This window comes from Opisthocomus hoazin, chromosome 3 (genome assembly GCF_030867145.1).
Source record: "Opisthocomus hoazin isolate bOpiHoa1 chromosome 3, bOpiHoa1.hap1, whole genome shotgun sequence".
NCBI lineage: Eukaryota > Metazoa > Chordata > Aves > Opisthocomiformes > Opisthocomidae > Opisthocomus > Opisthocomus hoazin.
This window is the reverse complement of record NC_134416.1, coordinates 86,276,525-86,296,258: the sequence shown is the minus strand read 5'-3', so window position 1 is coordinate 86,296,258 and position 19,734 is coordinate 86,276,525. Positions and strand designations below refer to the sequence as shown.

General features: G+C 43.9%; 1 protein-coding gene across 3 annotated transcripts in view; it reads right to left on the bottom strand.

Annotated features, from left to right (window-relative positions):
• GFOD1 (Gfo/Idh/MocA-like oxidoreductase domain containing 1) overlaps positions 1-19,734 on the bottom strand; it is a 76,475-nt gene that overhangs the window by 43,334 nt on the left and 13,407 nt on the right. Inside the window, exon 1 of one of the 3 annotated variants that reach the window (XM_075416910.1) lies at positions 2,464-2,519. The exons of the other annotated variants lie outside the window; for them this stretch is intronic. The gene's annotated coding sequence lies outside the window, so the exon portion shown is untranslated. Of the gene's footprint in view, positions 1-2,463; positions 2,520-19,734 lie in introns of those variants that run through there. 3 annotated transcript variants of the gene reach the window in all.

Below are 19,734 nucleotides of genomic sequence, written 5' to 3'. Positions count from 1 at the left end.
CATCTGGGCAAGGCCAGTCCATATGTAACAGAACCACTGATGTCCAAGCTTACACTTTAACTTTAAAAACGTATCTCCCCTTTTTTACTAATTACAATGAAGCCATCCTGCCTTACAGTCAGTGATGAATGAAACAGCTTATCCTCTCCAATTCTTGAAGGTCTTAGAGTGACTCAACGACGTTAGTTTATATGCGCAGAGACACTTTCTATGACTATATTTAGTTTTAGAGAGGGTCTGGAAAAGTGATATCACCACTGGAATGAGGAAGTATTCATTCCCCAACTGGAAACACATGATGATGATGTAAAGGTACTATTTGGAGAGCTCTATTTATATGGTTGTTTCCTGAATCTTAACGTGACTCAGAGAATCTTGGGACGTAACGTGGTGCCACCGCCGTAGTCCACAGGAATCACTGCCAAAGTTTCACAAAAGCTTGACTAACAGCAAGTTACCACGGCACTGTTGAGTAAGGCTGAACAATGGATGCTGAAAGTTAATGACTGGACTAGTTTGCTACCAATGGGTTTAGACTACATTATTAATGGTAGATTAGTGACAGAACTACATGGGAAATTGCCAACAACTGCAGTATAATAAATATGCAAGGGCAGTTAGTATAGAGTGATTTCACTAATTACTGCTTGTTGCAATTATTCTGCTTTCACAGATCAATATCTGTTCTCCCAAAGCTAATTCCCTCCTGCTTCTTGACCAGTCAGGAATTTCTGTGATAATCAGTTGTTTAGAAGTACTTTCTGTAAGGTTTATAGAGGCAGAGAAGATCTAGCTGCAGAATAAATTCCCAGGAGCAAGTCCTACAAACTCAATCTGAATGTTTCTCAAAAGGACCGCAAACCTTTTTGCTCAGACAAGAACATGTCTCCAGTAAAGGGAACAGCATTCAGCCACTTCCCTTTCTTTTTACCTTTAAAAACCAAAAATAAACTAGAACACAATTCTCTGTACTCTGAGAGAAAACAGCCAGAATCCCTACAACCATGATCTGTCTGTTTGATGTAGCAGGCTAAGAGGAAGAACATGGCAAAGGTTATTAGAAAGAGGAAGGAAAACAAGAATCAAAGTGTCACACCTGTGGGCACCAGTGATCACACTGAACTACACCAAGCCCATTACAAACAGCAGTAAGGTAACCTAGCATTAGCATTCCTAATTTGGTATTAATACACCTAATGGAGCTTGATCACTCTTGCAAAACCAAGGCAAAAATCCAGCAGCAAATATGGGATCATGTAAGACGAGAGGTTCCTTGTGCAAAGCATCATCTAATAACTTTGATATGCTCTGTTGATCTCCAAGTATGGATCCTCTGTTTCTACTCCAGCCTTGTTTCAGGAACTCATCCATATCCATCTTTAACAACCGGATTATACTATATATTGTACTGGTCCACATACCAGGACATGGATCAAGCAGAGCACGGACTGCTATCCTGTCAAAATGGCAGCAGCTTTATGCCTGCTTTGCATGAAACAGACAAGCAGAATAGTGAATCAAGCCATGTTTATAGTTTATATTTGACTAACAGGTTATTCACTTCTTGGAAAGTTTAATATTTAATGAAATCACAGGGTAACAAAACAGTGCTATACTGCTCACTTCTTAAGGGCAGAAACTCCCACTGACTGCAGGAGTGGGCAGGATTCCTAAACACAAGATAGCAGAAAACATAGGGGAAGAGGCTCAGAAAGGAGGGAATCACAGCAATTATTTCCTTGACAGTGGTTTGGCGTTTTTTTTTTACCCTTCAGTCATTCCAGCAGGAGGTTGGTTTGCCTCCAACAAGGCAAAAACATTTAGGGTAAAAACACCACAGACGCACCCTGAAAATTGTTTAAACTTCAAGACAAGTGGTAAATAGGGACCATCTACCAAAAAATCCTCATGTTGCCATACCAGTGAGGAGTCCTCAGTGGTCCCATACAGCTAACTGAGCCACGTGGCCCGGGTTTCTCCATGGACACAGTGAATATCACGGATTCCCCACCACAGCCCAGAATGGTCTTACATTTCTGCTGTTACACAACAGCTCCCACACAAGGCCCCTAATTCTTTGCTAGGCCACCTGTGCTCTTTTATGTCACTCATAGTCCTCAGCCTCCAGGAAAAGCCCAGTGTAAGTCTTGCTGCTGCACCCTGTTCAGCGTCCCGTATGAAGATACAAGCCCTTTCCTGCAGACAGTGTCAGACATCACCACCACCACACTACTTAGGTTGAAAACAGAAGTAGAGCCAAGCTTGTACTTTAACTGGGTGTAGGCTGATTGAAAATCGTTTTTCAAAAAATCTGCTTATTTACTTCTTCAGTATGAAATATGGCTTTTACACTAAAATTGCATTTCCTCAGAAGTCTGCTATCAGCAAAAACGTTCAAGGTTTTACATTGTGAAAAAGGTACATATGTCTCAGTCTTCAGCAAAAAGCTTTCCTTGCTCCTACCCGCCTTTCTTCTCCTTTGATGTTTTGGCAATCAAAAACTTCAGCTACTTGCAAGGCATCTGCAACATAATCAGAACGAAAAGTGCCCCATTAGCCACTGTTTAGTTCCTGAACCCCCTCCCCAAAATATTTAGTTTAGGAGGCCAGGGGAACAAAAAAACCCAAACAAACAAACAAAATCAATCTACAATATCAAACCCATTTTTGTTACTGTTGAAATCGTTCAGAATTAAAAAAAAAAAAACACACAACAAAACAACATTGCACTCTTCCGTAACTGGGTAGCAGTGAGAAGTGTTGGAACTGAGCAATTACTGATCATATAAGGTTCTTGTCTCGTTATTGTCACACACAATGTTAATTCAATGGTTTGCCAAGATTCGAATGCTAATATAACCATTGATTGCTTATATTCCTTATTACACAAACATTGTAACAGTATTAATCACACAGCGTCCAGCATCACTAATGTGACCTTACAATACTACAACAGTATTAATACAACTGTTCAGGTTGTCTCTCAAGACCTGTAAAAGCCATAATTTGTATGACTCTTGCACGAACCTGATTTCTCCTGCTTTATTCATGACCTCCGTAACACACTCTTCCATGTTCTGTGGTGCTGTTACATACAATATTCTGAACAGCTTTTCTTCCCCCTCTGCATCTTATCTCTGGCTGATTTTATCAGCAGTTTCAACTGTATATGAACTGATGACACACAGATGTACGACTATTTCCAGGCTTCTCACTTTCAGCACTCGGGAAATTCTTGGCCCGTCTGTTGGACAGCACATCCACAGCATCCAGCCTTCAGCTCAAGCACAACATGGTAAAAGGGAATGTTTCACTTCCCATCAAATTTCATCTCCTCTTGCTTTTCATCCTGGGGACAACACAGCTCAGCCCCGTATCACTAGCTGTCATCTTGGACATGCACTTCTTTTAGGTCTACACGTCTGGACTATGCTGAAGGTCTTGCTGAGACAGATCTCATCCTAACAGCTTCTCCCGATTTCCTCAGCTCTGCTTGAGGACACTTTTCTTCCACATCAGAAACATGCCTCTTTGCAGATTCACTTGAAAAGGGTTTAGCTAAATAGAAAAACGGATCTGTTGTTCCCAAACAGAGCTACCTGCAAGCAGAGTAGTTAGTAACACAAAATGAACTTTCAATTCACAACTTATCTGAGCCTTTGTCAACACAGAGGGGTAGACAGGACGTCCTGCATGTTCTTTTTACATGGCGTCTGTGCAGTTCTTACTTTCTCAAGCATCCAGCATTGAACATCTCAGGGACTCAAACATCATTTTCCCCAGTCCCAATAAAGAGAAGCTTGGTTTCTCCCACCCAGAAGGGTTCAGCAAAGGCCACAGTCCAAGCCTGTCATTATCACCTCACTCACCACCATCTTCACCAGCTCTCTCCACACATTCTTGCATTAAACTTATCTTCAGATTCAAGGCTTTTAGCATAAGCTTATCTTTGGTTTCAAGACTTCCCATCACTTACCCTCACCCTATCTATCATTCCTCACTTGCTGCCGAGGCATCGATTTCTGCTTCTGATCGTCCTGTGAAGCCTTCCGCTATCACCCAACTATCAGATTTTCCAACAAACGTTTTCATGCTTTCCTTCATCCCGCCTTTCCTACCGTTACTGCTCATCTCCTCCACTTTTCAGTGCCACCTATATCAGAACTGACGTCTGGCTTGTGAAAAATATTACGCCCTTGTCATCTCTGCACTTCCCCCACGTACCATCTACATCCATCTGTTATGTATTGATTTCTACTAAGATGAACACTCAAACAGAATCAGCTTTCTGCTCTGTGCTGATACAGTGCCTAGCACAGCGGAGTCCTGCTCATGTGACACATACAGACTATGGGATGGTAACATGTAACAACATGTGTTGTACGTATGTACCATGTAACGTATGGTTAACACAGTGCAGATCTAATACATGGCCCACATGCATCTTTGCTTCTTCTGGCTACAAGCAGCCTGCATACCAAAAGAGCCAAGAGTTAAAAGCAAGCAAACAAAATACACCACTACTTTTGCTATTTGAATGTAAATCTGAAATTTTAGAGCAAGATAAATATTTTAGAAGACAAGTATCCCAAATTAGTTTATTAGTAGACACCCACAGAGACAGAAAACAACTATTGTCTAAACTCTGGAGTCATTCTTAAAATCTTGCCCAAACAGTCACAGATTCCCCAGTCTGTCTGTTGTGAAAATAATTATATCTATATAATGCTTTATTTTAGCATAGTTTATTCCACTCTTCTTACACAAAGAAACTACAGTGGTGTAAACCATCTTTATAACCATACAACTGCAGCAGTATTGTTTCTGTTAGTATAACCATTTCAGGTTTCATAACAGCTTAAACAAAAATCAAGCCTGAGTTTAGCCCATTGAGTCAAACCCATATATAATATCATCATATGGCATCACCACCCTGAATGAGAATAACCAAGAAAGCCTGCATGGGGATTCCCACCTTTAATCTACCTTACTCTAAGTTTTGTCCCCATTTTAAGTGTGAGCAGTTGTAACACATTCTGGAGTCATGCAAGTCATGCTTGATGTTTCCCTCATACCTGTGGGGACAGCACCTTACTACTGTTCTCCAAAAGTCATGTCTATACTGCAAGCAGACTATGCTGCACGCGCTGCCACACTTGAGTGAGTTTTACTCTAGCAGCAACAGCAATGAAATCACAGCAGCACGGGCTGTCACAGACCAAAGGACGCCTGGTGACTTCGCACAGGGTGTGCTGATGCCTGTGCTACTGCAGCTTCACTGCAGCTGATGGCCAGCCTGGCTAGGTTGGGGCACGCAGGGCACCAACTAGACATCCTTCTATTTGGGGACAGTTTTGAGCTGCCAGGGCAGAAAAACTAATGCTGTTTTTGTTCCTGTTCTTGTTGGGCTCCCATCTTTTGTACTTGCCAGCCTGGGCCCTCTGTTGCTATGGTCCAGAATGCTTGAGATGTGAGAGCCATTTCTCCTGCCTGAAGTATAGAGAAAGTCGTCTTTGTCTTCTGCAACCTGTTGACAGGATGGAACCACACTCAGATGTGGTCAAACCTACAGTACAAGAAGGTCCTACAACGAGGCAATGGTACATATGTCAAAAGCATAACCAATCATCAACAAGAAATTTCTGCTTGTCCAGACATTAAACCAAGTACAGATTAACCAGCCTTTTAGGTGACTTACCAGCATTGGCCAAAACCTGAATAGTAAAAAGGGTCAGAAGGGAAGCTTTCTGCAGTGTTTGCTCAAAACTACATAAGCTCCCATTTACACTTTTCCGGTGTGCACCAGTGAAGTGGAAAGAGCTTTAGCATGGTTCACTGCCCAGAATGCAAAATAAAACGAAAGAATACAAAGTCTGCTGAAGTTTCAGCATTATCTGTCTCACTTGTTAAGGCTCCTGTAACACTCAAATAAAATAAAAGACCAAAAAAGGTTCGTGTGCTTAAAAGCTTGGGTTTTTTGCCCGACTTGATCAGTTGATCAAATAGAAGATACTGTGTCTTTCCATAGCCCTTAGATCACCTTCAACCACCATAACTGCACAAAGCATTTACAGGAAAACAGTTTAAAATATACTCCAGAAGTGCATACAATTCTTAAAGGATGATACCCTCCCTTTTTGTATACACATACACATTTGTATTTTCTAGAGAGGGATCAAAGTTATTGCTTTTATACAATGCTTTTTTGTCAACCAAATCAGCCATATTGTAGTTTAGAATCATGCCTTTGATTCAGCATGAGGCCCTTAGGAAACTATGTGTGAAATGAAACTGTCAATATACGTATTATTAAACATCTAATTCTTGTGTTTAACCAGGAAAGAATAATCCTTTATCTGCTGAAGTTCATCAGCATGTGGGAGACACCACGTGTGTGATAGAAGTCCATCCACTGTAAGAAGACAAGCTGAATTGCGTAATTCCACTTGAACTAAGCAGTAGCAGGAAGGGTAATAAATGCTGAAATAATCTAAAATTGAACTACAAAAAAAAACCAAACATGGGCTCTGCCAAAGCCTTTCACATGTCTCCTGGAGGGCAAAGACAGCAGCAGAAGTGGGGACGCTTCACTCATTCAGGCTACAAGCACTGAATGACGAGCATGTCCCTATACAATAAGTTTACTGACAGAAGTTAAGCTTGCAATGCAAACTGAAGAACAGATTCCCTATAAATCGGAACATATTATTGGATGCCAATAGTACAACCCGCTTCAGAGATATTAAGTATTATGAGCTTGATTCTTAAGAGCTCAGAGGCCACTTCACTCCATCCCCTTAAGTATAAAACAGCTTTAAAACATTTATATACCTACTATTGAAGCATTTTAAAGTATTTTTATAGTAGAAGGAAGTACAGCAGCATAAATGAGATTCATACCCTCATATACTACCAGTAAAATCACTGGGCATTTTATGCAAAAAAACCTGCGAACAAGCAAAGAATCTAAGAACAAAACATTCCAATACAAGTCACCCTACACAGCTAAATATTGGTACTGATGGAGGCTTCTGCTTCAAACAGAAACCACAAATATCATATTATACCAGTTCTTGCCATTATATCATTAACATACCATATAGGGTCTGTGTACTCTAGTAGAGGCCCAACAGCAGGCAATGATAGCATGTCTGTCTGCCTCTGACAAGCAATGCATCTGGAGTTATCTGTGGGGAGAAAGCAAAGCATGCGCAGGCAAGAGGAAGACAGATGGGCATCAAAAGGCAAGCTTAGGGTATCCTAAAATGCAAAAGGCTTAAACTTGCAAACCTAAATTGCTAAAGTGAAAGGCATAGCCACCCCATTTTATCAAATGCACGTAAAACCTGGAATACCCTGATTACATCCATTTTTGTGGTGCTTTCACATAAGGCTTTTGACAAGTCACTTGCCTACAAAGAATCACCTACATAGGCTCAAAAGTCTGGGTTTTTTTGCCCAGTTCTGATCATCTTGTGTGATTTTCTGCTTGCCGTTGCATAGTTTTAGTATTTCTTCACTAGGTTCATATGCAGCTGTCAGTGATTATTTCACAGCAACCATCATGAACAGCAGCGGGATCCTGTCATCCAGCATCTCTGCCATGCATATCTGCACCTCTGATACGCACCCTGACAAGACCTCTTCTGAAAGGCCAAACACTTTCTTCACCTGAGAGGAGTCTACTCCCAGTCTTGAAGTCAGGAGTGAATCTCAGACTACACCCTGAGAAATAAATCCATATATATGCAAAAATTGCTTACAACAGAGCAGTAGTCACTGTTTCAGGCTGTAGATACCACACATACCTCTCAAGCTCCAGAGGCACATAGGTCAGAAGGACTATCAGGAGAACTGAGACAAGAAGGGGAATAATTCTGCTACCCCACCACCACCACCTCCAGTTTATAATTCAACCCAGCTCACATAGCAAGTCCACCAGTATTCCATATCTTTCAAGAATATATTAATTGGTACAGTAATACCCTCTCTATTATCCTTGCCTACACAGGTCCCAGCACGTTTTACCTACACTGTAACCTAAGTGGACATGTCTAAACATCTAAACGTGGATGTCCCCTCCCTGGAAGTGTTCAAGGCCAGGTTGGATGGCGCTTTGAGCAACCTGGTCTGGTGAACAATGTCCCTGCCAATGGTAGGAGGGTTGGACTAGGTGATCTTTAATGGTCCCTTCCAACCCAAATTGTTCTGTGATTCTATGAAACAGGAGGAGCAGTTTTCCACACAGACTCTTTTCAGTGGTGCCCAGTGACAGGACAAGGGGCAACGGGCACAAATTGAAGCATAGGAAGTTCCGTCTGAACATGAGGAAGAACTTCTTCCCTCTGAGGGTGATGGAGCACTGGAATAGGCTGCCCAGGGAGGTTGTGGAGTTTCCTTCTCTGGCGGTATTCAAGACCCACCTGGACAAGGTCCTGTGCAGCCTGCTGTAGGTGACCCTGCTTCGGCAGGGGGGTTGGACTAGATGATCCACAGATGTCCCCTCCAACCCTACCATTCTGTGAATACCTGGTAAAATCCTACTGCAGACCAAACAAAGCTATACATTTAGCATATGTAGGTGATCACACGAAAACCTAGCAAGCTGCCAGGCAAGCCTGAGAGTTTATCACTATAAGGTTTCAAAAATTTTTTTTCATTCTGTGCTCATTACTTTAAATGCTAGTATTGTTTTCTAGCCTGACATTTCCATGCTTGGGGCCACATCAGTCCTCAAGATGACAAAAAAAAAATCATTGTGATTTATCTCAAAACAACTTTTACCACCTCATGAAGATAATGTACACACTTTCATCCCAAACCCAGCTAGTTTGCTCCAAGGCAAATTCACTTCTGAAAATTAGGTCATTTTTGGTGGTTCATCAAGTCCATTGTTTCCAAAAGTAAATAGCCATTATCCTTAATCATTGAGTAATCACTGCCCTTCCTTAAATCAAGGGCTTTGAAGGTGATACGGGAAAGGCTGCTTGGTTCAGATAGCCTCAGTGGTAAAGCACAGCCAGCTTTTGTGCTGTTGTATTTGCAGGAAGACTTGTTCTTGTTTTTATTACAGATAGGTTTTGTTTTGTTTCCCAATGAGAGGAATTACAGGAATTCAAAAGAGAACACAGAACTACCATGAAACCCTACAACAGGGTATGACGGCAGCCACACAACTTCCACCGGTTGCTAAGATGTGATAAATGGCAGCCTGAAGACAGCAGAAGAAACCAGAGCTTAGGAAAAGGAATCGAGTTTAAGGAGGGCTTCCGGGTGTTAAAATGTCTTGCTCCAGCTCCCCTCTCATAAGGCAGCCATTAAATTGCCCCACGAGAGCTCCCAGCTCCAGCCAAACGCTGTGCTCAGCAGTGCGGACTCACCTTTCACTGCCCCTGGTTTGGCACATCTGCGGGCAGGAAAATAATTCACATCAGCCACGTGGTAAAGAGAGCTTTATAACTGAGTTTAAGTCACTTGTAAAAACAGCTCTTGAGAGAATACATACGGTATCTGGCTTCAAAATGCAGATTATTTTTCCTCCCCTCAGTGCTTTTAAATCACTCAAAGACTGTGTTAAATCCAGTAGGCCAGCAAAGCTCAGCGCCGAGTTCTCCGCCCCCACTGGAGTTGAGCGCTGCGCACTGCTTCTGAAAATCTCATCCAAAGACCCAGTCCAAAGCAGGCTAAATCCACTGGACAATTCCTTTAGACTTCTACAGATGTTGGCTCCAGCCCAGGCTACATTAGCATCCTGCGGACCAGTGTGTTTTATCAATTTACCTCCCAACAGCTCAAAATTCTCAGCGTCTCTGAGCCAGAATAAAACGTGTTGTTACTTAACATTATTTTATATAAAACATGTTGTTATCTAACATTATTTTCATAGTACCTAGGGTACATTTGGGACTTGATTTTTTCTGAGTAGCAGTGACTGAACCAAGCTGCTGCTTTCCACGGACTACTTAAAAGACCAATGCTGTCACTTAACAAGAGCGCTTGCAAGCGCCAAACACACAAGTTCATGCACTCTCACTGGCTTTACGTAAGTGCAGCTCAATTTGTCCACAGAGTACAGGCAATTCAGTTAATACAAAGGACACGCACTAAACCAGTCACCCAGAGCCTTGCGGCGTGGTACATTTCTGTGCCTTCTGTACTGTCATATATTAGCAAGTGACCGCTACTCAGAAGCCTGCACATAAGCTACAGTCTGAAGGAAAATATCACACACATTAATTAAGCTACAAATAAATGTCTGAAAGGGCTATCAGATGGCTAACAACATCAATCCACCAACTTCAAGAAATGACATGTAATGTCAGAGAAGGATAACCAAAGCTTGGTGTTGCTGTGCATGCCTAGATGTAACCCTGCTCTGCTAAGAAAGTAAAGGGTTTTTCCATCATAACAAGGATGAAAATTTAAAGTTGCACTAAGGAGACAACGAAGAACTTAAATTCTTACAATGAAACCGTTTTTGGTTTTTTTTCTGGATTCAAAACCAGTTGTTACTCAGTAATACTCAGAGTTCAGCACCATTTGCCACACAATTCAGGGTCCACTTTCAGAAGCTGTCAGGTCTGACTAACCCTAGGGAGACAGAGCCTTGCTGATAGGTGCCAGAGAGGAATTAAGCTGACATATTTACAAAGACTGTGAATTATACATGAGTTTCTGTATGAACCAGACGGGTTTAATGTGCCACACATTCTTCATGTATTACATTTGGGTCTCATAATACAACAACTGCATTTTACTGTTCTGTGAATTTGAGGCCGGTGGAAGCACAAGACCGACATCCCCAGAGACTCATATCCTGCTCCTGAACAGAACAGCAGCTACAGTTTCTGCCACAGCACTCACATCACTGCATCCGATACAGAAGGGACCAAATACCCAAAAGAACAGGGGTTTCAATTTCCACACTCACGCAGCCCTCGGTCGCCCTTCTGAGAGGAAGACAGTTGCCAGCTGAGATCACTGACACAGGATGGGTACCCTAACTTTGTTAAGTCATGAGATTGGTCTCCCACAGCACATTCCAGAGACAGAAGAGACTGTCCCACAAAGCTCAGCAGAGCATCCGAGAGGGGTTCTTCTGAGGCAACCTGCCCTCCCATGGGGTGGCACCTCAGCTATAACCTTACATATGTTTTATAATGTGTCGCTACAACCTAGGGAGTACACCTATACATCCCTAGGGTCTAATACTGGCATACTAACTTTTAACATAATCCCACCCACTCCAGCTGTACTTCTGTAACACCCTCAACATGTTCACTAGCAAAATCTCTACGCTCAAACGGTTGCGTTCACCCCTGGGTCTCCTGACATCGCAAAATCCTTGAATTTCTTAATGTAGAGCTTATGTGCCCTCTCAGTGCAATATTTAAGTATGCTTTCCAAAAGGCCACGATCTTCCCCGCTTGAGACTGTTCTGCCTTGATGCTGTGAAATTCCAGCTTCAGCTCAGGATACAGAACAAATGCTCCTGTAAAGCATATGCTAGTTTTTAACTGGCTGCATCTGATCATCACCCTTTTCCGCCGGCTCTCAAATACTGCTAGAACGTCACCCACTTGGATGGCAAGAGCTGCTGGCAGGCTTGCAATGAATAGACTGAGCTGCTCACTGAAGAGCTGAGAAAGAAACATCACAGCTACTGTCTACCTGTCTGACACGGCTGTGATCAACAGGCATGCCAGATCCAGCACCATCGCGCAGACCACCTTCATACAGCACAGTGTGAAAGCACATCACAACCCACAGGCTGCTTGTAGCGGCACAGCGTGAGAACATCACCCCTCGGCAACACAGGCGTTACAAAAGGTCCGAGGAAACAGGTGTCTCTGATCCATCCAGCTCTACAACAGCAACTGCTGACACATTCAGCATTGCCTCTGCAGGCTTTAAACACAGCTTTAGATCCTCTGATGGGTTGTCTGACCACACACCGGAAGACAGACTGCGACCACAGCAACACACCAGCAGCTTTTATGCTTTTTACTACACCATTTGGATAGGGCTTAAATCGGAAACAGATTGGGGAATTATCCAGCTCCAAGCTTTCCTAAGCTGATAGTCTAACCCTTTGACCCATTTTAATGGCATCTGAATGCAGTTCAAAACATTATGCAAGTCATTAGTAAACTGAGATCATTTCATCAATCACACTGAAAGACAGGTATGACACACCAATGCAGAAATCTCTAATAGAAGTGGATGTGAATCTGAAGAATGGGACACGAAGGATTGAAGGGAACTCATTAAGGTATTAAAAAGTTGGAGTTACACGGAAATAAAGTGAGTGAATTAAGGAAGGACAATATAGCCTGACTACAAAAGGTACCTCCTCGAGCAGAGAGATCAATGTGAACTACAGCCTTCTGAGGAAGGTGGTGGAATCCCCACCACGGAAAATATTTAATATTAGATAGATCACAAAAATACACTGTAGGGAAAACAACTCTGCTCTGTGCAGGAGATGGGGTAGATGACCTCAATACCTGTATCTGTCTCATATGGCTATGAACGTATGACACAATAAGAGAGTCTGTCTGTCAGAGACAAACCCAAACCTGAGTAGTTGTTTTCATGACGAATTCACAGCAGCTTATTCCAAAGACGCAATATGACCAGTTATTCTAGCATGCCATGAATGTGCCAGCTCACTCTAACAGAACACTCTAATTTCTTTGTAATGGACTGTGACTATTACAAGAAAGGGCAGTCCTGGGACTAAGAACATTATTGCACATCTGTGCCAGCTAAAATATCCACGGCTACACAAGTAACCCTAAATAAAACTTGGTAGAGTACATTCAAGTGACAGGAATTGATCTGCTCTCTGCCTGATCACAGTGCTTTTACTAGGTTTCGCTCATGGTACATTAACATTACAACTGTTGTAGTCCCCGTGCTCAGACGGTAAGCAGTGAAAGATGGGAAAGGAAGAAAATGTCATTTTGGCATTGTTGCTGGATTCAAATCAGAGAGGAATCCAGCTACCGAGGAAGTAGTCACAAGCGGAACTTGCAGGAATGACAAACACAGCATAAGGGAAATAGCAATGGCCACCAATCAGTACCTTTTTTTCGTGGCCACCTCAAGTGCTCCAAGTCCATGTTTCTGTGTCTACTTAACTTCCTTGTGACAAGACACTTTAAGAAGAAACCATGCACTACACCCACAAACACATCCCATATGAACGTCATAGCTATGGGCACAAAGGACAGCCCTCTGCTCTCGGGCCAGGTTACAGTCAGCTGAGCTGGAACACCACACCAGATCCAGCGTCATAAGCCTGTTACTGGATTTGCTGAATTCCTGCTGGGTGAGGTATGCTTTGTACAAGGTTGTGATTCAGAAACACACTGAAGGAGGACACGATCAACAGCTTCTAATGAAAGTTACTGTTATTTTTGTTCTCTGAGAGTGAGATACAGGAGGTACAAGGATGAGATGCCTTTGTGCCCGTGGGGTTAGCACACAGGTACGCTTGTGCCTAGGCAGTCTTTCCTTTTTGCAGTGCTTTTGTGTGCCTCAGACTTTTGATCCCCATTGACTGCTGCTTGACAAACACGGCATTAACAAGTCATAAGTGAATTCATATGGGCTTCCCATAACCACTCCTGAGTCACAGTGCAAATCAGCCTAATTATACCAGAAGCCTTCCCTGCTCTTTGCTTCACTCTGCAAAGAGTAGACTCTTCCCAGCAGGCCCAGTCAACCAGGTGAAGCAAGCAAGCATATTTCTGTATGTCCCAGTCCGCTGGAGGAGTGCAAACGCTCAGCTACCTCATGAATAATGCACTGTCTGTTTATGCAACTCCAGGGACCCACTTCAAATCAGCTTGTGGTCTCTGAAATTATTTTCAGTATACTTGGCCAGTCTCTTTGGTAGGTAAATCAAAAACCTGCCTTCGAAATTCTCTCCGCTGACTTGAGGCTTTCACTCCTCTCTGCTATACATAATCCAGAAGAAAGGAGACATGATTTTCTGGTCGCTCCAGTTTCACGCTGGTACTATTTGACTGACTTCAGTAGATTTACTCCTCATGCATACTGCTGCGACACAGTGAGGTTCAAAGATGGCTTAACAGCATACAGGGATGTACTAGCAATTCAAAAATTAGTCAGGAGGAGATCAAGCTGCATGTAGTATCATCAATGCCTTCTAAGCAGAAGTATCACAATAAGGGTTAAAACTGCCTTTTCTTCCATGTTGTAGAGGTGGAATCTGAAATAATGAACAAGCAGTGCAAGAGGGAGAGGGTGAACTCGTAGGGGGTGAAATTACAAAATACTCCTCCACCCTGCAAAAAAATCTTTTTAAATACTGGCTCTCAGCCCAGAGGTTTGACCCCAGGGGATATGAAATCAGTAAGCCAATGCAATAGCAGAAGCAAGCCTCAAAATGCAGTGTCAACTCCTCCTTTTAAATCTCATCTGATCCAAAACATTTCACATCAGAAAAAACTTGCATAAAAAGAAGCCCAGAGAATAAAAACATAGCTCAACTATACAAAGTCATGCAAACTCTAGAAATAGCCATGTTAGGAAAAGGCTAAGCTGTTCATTGGGCCAAGTCAAGCAAGTCAAGCTCCCTTAGCTCTCCGTTTCAAGCCCAGCATTCAGAAACATGCCAGTGTGGGCTGTGAACTGGGCGAGAGATGGACAACAATTATCTAAAACATACAAGCAAAACATTCTTAACAATTTTTAATCCAAGGACCACCAGGCTTTTCTGGAGGTGGGGTGAAAGAGGAGCTGTCTTGTGCATTGGTCCTGCATTTGTGTCATCTGCAGCCATACAAACATTAAGCCAAGCCTGAAATATTACCTCAGTGCATTTCTCCCCCTTGCAGATGGATTGCCTGCACTTCAAGGAAGGTATATATCTGCAGACTCTCTTATCTCACAGACCTCAGGCTGAGCAACACCGCTGTACTGTACCTTTAACCCTTCTTGGGGTGAAGCATCACTCATCCTCACAGCTGCGTTTCTGTTGCTATTTTTTGGTTGAAGCCATACCCTTTAATTCACAAAGCAGAAATACTGCCCCAGGAAAGGAGAAAGCAGAGGAATTCTGTCATGCATTCCCACTTCGGAGACTGATAATAAACAAGAGCTTCAAGAAGGATTCATTAGGACCTAAACATCCTTCTTCTTCCCCCCTCCTCCCCCTCCAGATACGAGGCCTGTTCATGTAGCCAACAAATAACCTTTAGCCTTGTCTGACCCAGAAGAAACAACACTGAACAGACGAAAGCACCACTTGGTTTGCTCTCCCTCTCCACCTGGCAGAGCCTACAAGCCACCGGCTGGGGGCTCCTGGGGCTGCCAAGAGTCCACTCAAGTACTGTACACACTAGGAATGTTTGGCCTGTGTCTCAACAACGACAAAGGCTGCAGGGATGTTGTCAAGAGCATCTGTTTACCATCGGGGCATTTAACTCCACTCAAACGTGACAGCAAAAAAGTTTGAGCCCGTCTAACCATAATGCTTGCTGCACAGCTGAAGTACACTGCATGCCAACCACTGCCAAACCAGACAGCATCGTAGTGCAGGTCAGGCTGACACACACCCACCCTTTCAGGCCCTCACTAAGAGGAGTTGGGTGGCATCAGCAAAACAAGGCAGATGGCAGGGTTGCGACAGAGATGAGCGTAGCAATCGAGAGCAAGCCCTGACGGAGCTCTGACCAGTGCTGTTCCCTTCCCAGAGCACGCGAAGAAAGCTTTGTCCTGGAGGCCCTCCCCCCAAAAAATCATCAAAGTCCAGATTTTTAAACAGACTTTTACCCATTTTCTACACACAGGCTGAATTCAGGCTAGGTGGCACCAGCTGCCTGGGTACAGTGTTTTTCAGCAACCGACTTGGGAAGGAGACAACTCACATACTTGAAAGTACACGAGGCTATGCCACACACAGACACACCACAGGTCACTTCAAACAGATTTTACTGTGTTTGGCACAAACTGCTGAAGTTACTGAATGAGGCTCTGACCAAGTGTCTCACAGCTTATTGCTGCTGAAACAGCTAATCACCACCTCTGTTTAATAAACAAAAACCTGTAACCATGCTTGACCTCTTTGCCTTCTTGTTCTTCTAAAGGAAGGCTAACTTTCCATATTTCACCATTACAGCAATGTACTCGGTAAGCTGCTGCATTTGGACCCCAAAGCGTTTTCTGCCTGACCAGAATACTGCTTGGTAACTCAGTGTGGAGTCAGTGGTGCCAGACACGTTGCTTTATTTCTCTACTCAAGAGTCTTGGTTTATGAAGTTCGTCTCCACACAGAGAGTGCCTTGACTGCGTCCTTGAAGAAGAGACAGTACAGGGAACACACTTCTCTGTTTAACCTTCTCTACCACCAAACTGTATGGTGAGCACTTTCACTTCCAAGGAAGGTTCATTAATTCACTGGTGGAGATGTTACAGCTCCCACTGCAGTCAACGTCGTCTTCCTTCCCCCCATCCAGCACCCGCCCGTCCCCAGGTTCACCCTTCCCCGGTGCCACGCACACCTTCCTGCAGGTCCTGCCTCGGCCCCCTCCTCCCAGCTGCACCCCGCTGCCGGGGACCCCCCACCACCATGGCAGCCCCCGCAGCACATCCCGGGGCTGACCGCTGCCCGTCCTTTCTGGGGAAGCGGTCCACAGCCCGGCAGCGGGAGGGAGATGGGGAATGCAGCCCATGGCTGGCAACAGGGAGAGCGGGCAGGGAGCTGGCGAGATGCAGCTGCAACCACCCAGCTACACCCTCCTTCCCCTTCCGCTCCTGGCAAGCCCGCTGCATTAAACACCCGCTCCCTCCTGCTCCGGCTCTCTCCCATCCCCTCCCCTGCCGGCCTTTATTCAGCTGTTTTTTTCAGGACAAATTCATCAGCATCACAGGTGCCTTTCCACTTTGTGTATGCTTCTATTTTTTTCCCCCCATTTCTAACGAGGGAGGTGTCTCACGCTCAGGCCCCCCAAGAGCAGCCCCTCCCCTCTTATCATTGCACTGAAACACATCCTCCTCTTCCAGGCAAATGTTATCTGGCGTTTTCAAGTGTGCATTTTCAAAGACAAGAAACAGCGAAGAACGCTCCACCTTTTCGACACGAGGCTTCGCACAAGGCTGGGCACGGCTTGCCACACTGCGGTTATGTTCAAGGAACCTGCAGCAAGCACCTGGCTCCTGCAAAGCCAGGCAGAGGGAAGCCTTGGTGGTTTCTACCCCTAATCCAGGACTTCAGTCACGCAACAGCTCAGGTTACTCCTCCCCTCACACGTCGCCTTTTTTTGGTGCTGCTTCCAAATGAAGGTAACAAGCCAAACAAGGTCAGAAAACCAGCCACGCAGACAGCAGTACGATATTCTCCGATTTGCCTAAAGCTTGCTGCTGGGCAGATGGCCGTGGCAGCGTGGCACAGCTATGGCCTGCTGCACATTTCCATCGTGAATTCCACTTTCTCCCCACTCTCAGTATTTACAGCTTAGCCATAAAAACTGCTCCAAGATGAAACCGGGCAACCGGGCATCAGCCATTAAGCAAACTCCACAGCACAAAAAGGAAAAAGTATTTGTTTAAAAAAAACTTGGTCTAGACACTTTTTTTTCGATCTTGTGGAAGTTCTAAGGCAACACAAGCGAATGAGTTTGGCTTTCCATTTCTTGTACTGCTGCGTTCAGTAGAAGACAAGTTCCTTAGGGAGCTCTGGTCAAAACAGTAACTGCCGGACAGAAAGCAACTTCAAACAGAGGACTTTCTGCCAGTAGCACATCAGAAGGCTTTCAAATCTTCACGTTTTACGTACATGGAAGTTAATTTAGAGTCATGCCTGGGAGCCCTGGCACACTCCTAATACTGATCAGACTCTTGTGGCCCAAATTTAGAAGATTTTGAATGACCAAAAATTTCAGAGTCAGTGAGTTCTTTGGGTCTACGGATCTTTCAGCACTTGATCTTGAAGGCAAATCTGCTTGAGTCTTCCCGGGTGCCTCCCACCAAGTAAGTGTCATCCCTGCACTCATGAGCAGGACAACTGCATCTATTCCACCGCTTTTCACCAACGGAGAGAGGGATGAGCCATCACACGGCCCTGCCCTGCCCAGGTAGATAACCTCCTTCCTCCGCTTTACCCAAAACACCCACTGCTGTACCAAGGCAGCCCACGAGGACAACGGTATGCAACATGCCCAAGGTGAGGTCTGGCAACAACACATCCACCTCCCCCCTCCTCTCCTAGCCCAAATGACGTGTTGCGTTCTGGAAGAGCCCAACGCTGCCTCCAATCACTCACCACTGTTGGGTGAGCTTCAAATCAATGGACTCCAAAACCCGTAGCTATCAACGGCGTTGAAAGTTTTCCTTGTCACTGTAAAACTTTTTGGGCGAGATGTGAAAAAGCACAAGAGAAAAGGATTTTCACAGCTGTGTTTAGGGCTATAGGATCTGGGAAACTGGGAACCAGAGACACACGGACTCCAGTCCCCAGCTGCCCAAAGTGTTGTTCGCCTGCTTCACCTCTGTGTAATTTAATCCCAAGGAGGAATGAAGAAGACAAACTGTATCTGTATTTTTGTGGGAAAGAGTTTGAGCTGCATGAGCATACAGGGAGATGCCGCATGAATACAAAAGATTCATTTCTTCTAGGAAATGTAGAGGTAAATCTCAGATTACTCCACAATGTCTTTTTTTCTGGCTTACACATCTGAAATGCAACAGACCAGTTGACAGTAGTTTAATCCTAGCAAATATTTGATTATAAATACCTTGTTCTGACTTAGGGCCCCGAATTTCCACTGTCTTGCACCCTGTGAAGCAATTCACAGTTGCTTGAACATTCAAAAGAAGATGAAACCAGACCCAAGATTGACAACTCACGGCATTTTGAATGAATTATTCTTCAGTTCCTTTAAATAAAGCACGTAAGGCATATTGTTCCCCACATAATCCATGGTATTTTAATTAATATCCTAACTACTGTCCACATCACTCCATCTCTCAGTCCTGTAATTACAGGTTTACAGACTGGGACAGCACAGCTGCATTAAACCAGAACAGAGGCTCGTGGTACACAGTTCTCCAGTCAGAGCTACAGAGTCTGTCTCAGTCTGAAGGTAATTTTCTGTTTGTCTTTCTCTGTGGCCTCTTTTTTTTTTTTTTTTTTTTTTTTTTAACAAAACTGCATCCACTGTTTGCTGCGAGCAAATTGAAGTAGCACAGTTACCCACATTTAATTTCCCCAATATTAGTTTCAGGCCCTAACAGGCTTTACAGTGCCAGGCAAGCCCAGAAATAAAAGAACAGAGAGAAAAAGACAGAAGGGAGAGACTGAAAAGGTAATTTTATTACTAGAGATATGTATTCTGTGAACAATACTCAGTTGTAAATCCATGTATTTTTATTTGCTGGCAGGATTTGAAGAACATGATAGTCTGTTTTTCCTGCATTAACAGTTGTAGAAACCTCACAAGCCTATTGCTGCAGCACAAGCCCATCCAAAGGTTATTCTAGAGATTTCTGACATACAGACAAAGAATACATACACATATTTACACTCATTACAATCACGAGAGTATAATCCATTTGATCTGCTTGGTTCCTACACTCCAGAGTTCCCAGCTGTAAGCACCACATAATCCACATGGAATTTAGGCTAGTGTACTTAGACTAGACAGACAGTTATAAAAACCTAGAAATATCCATCATTCTTGCCCTGGTCCAGAGCTGTGGTGCAAA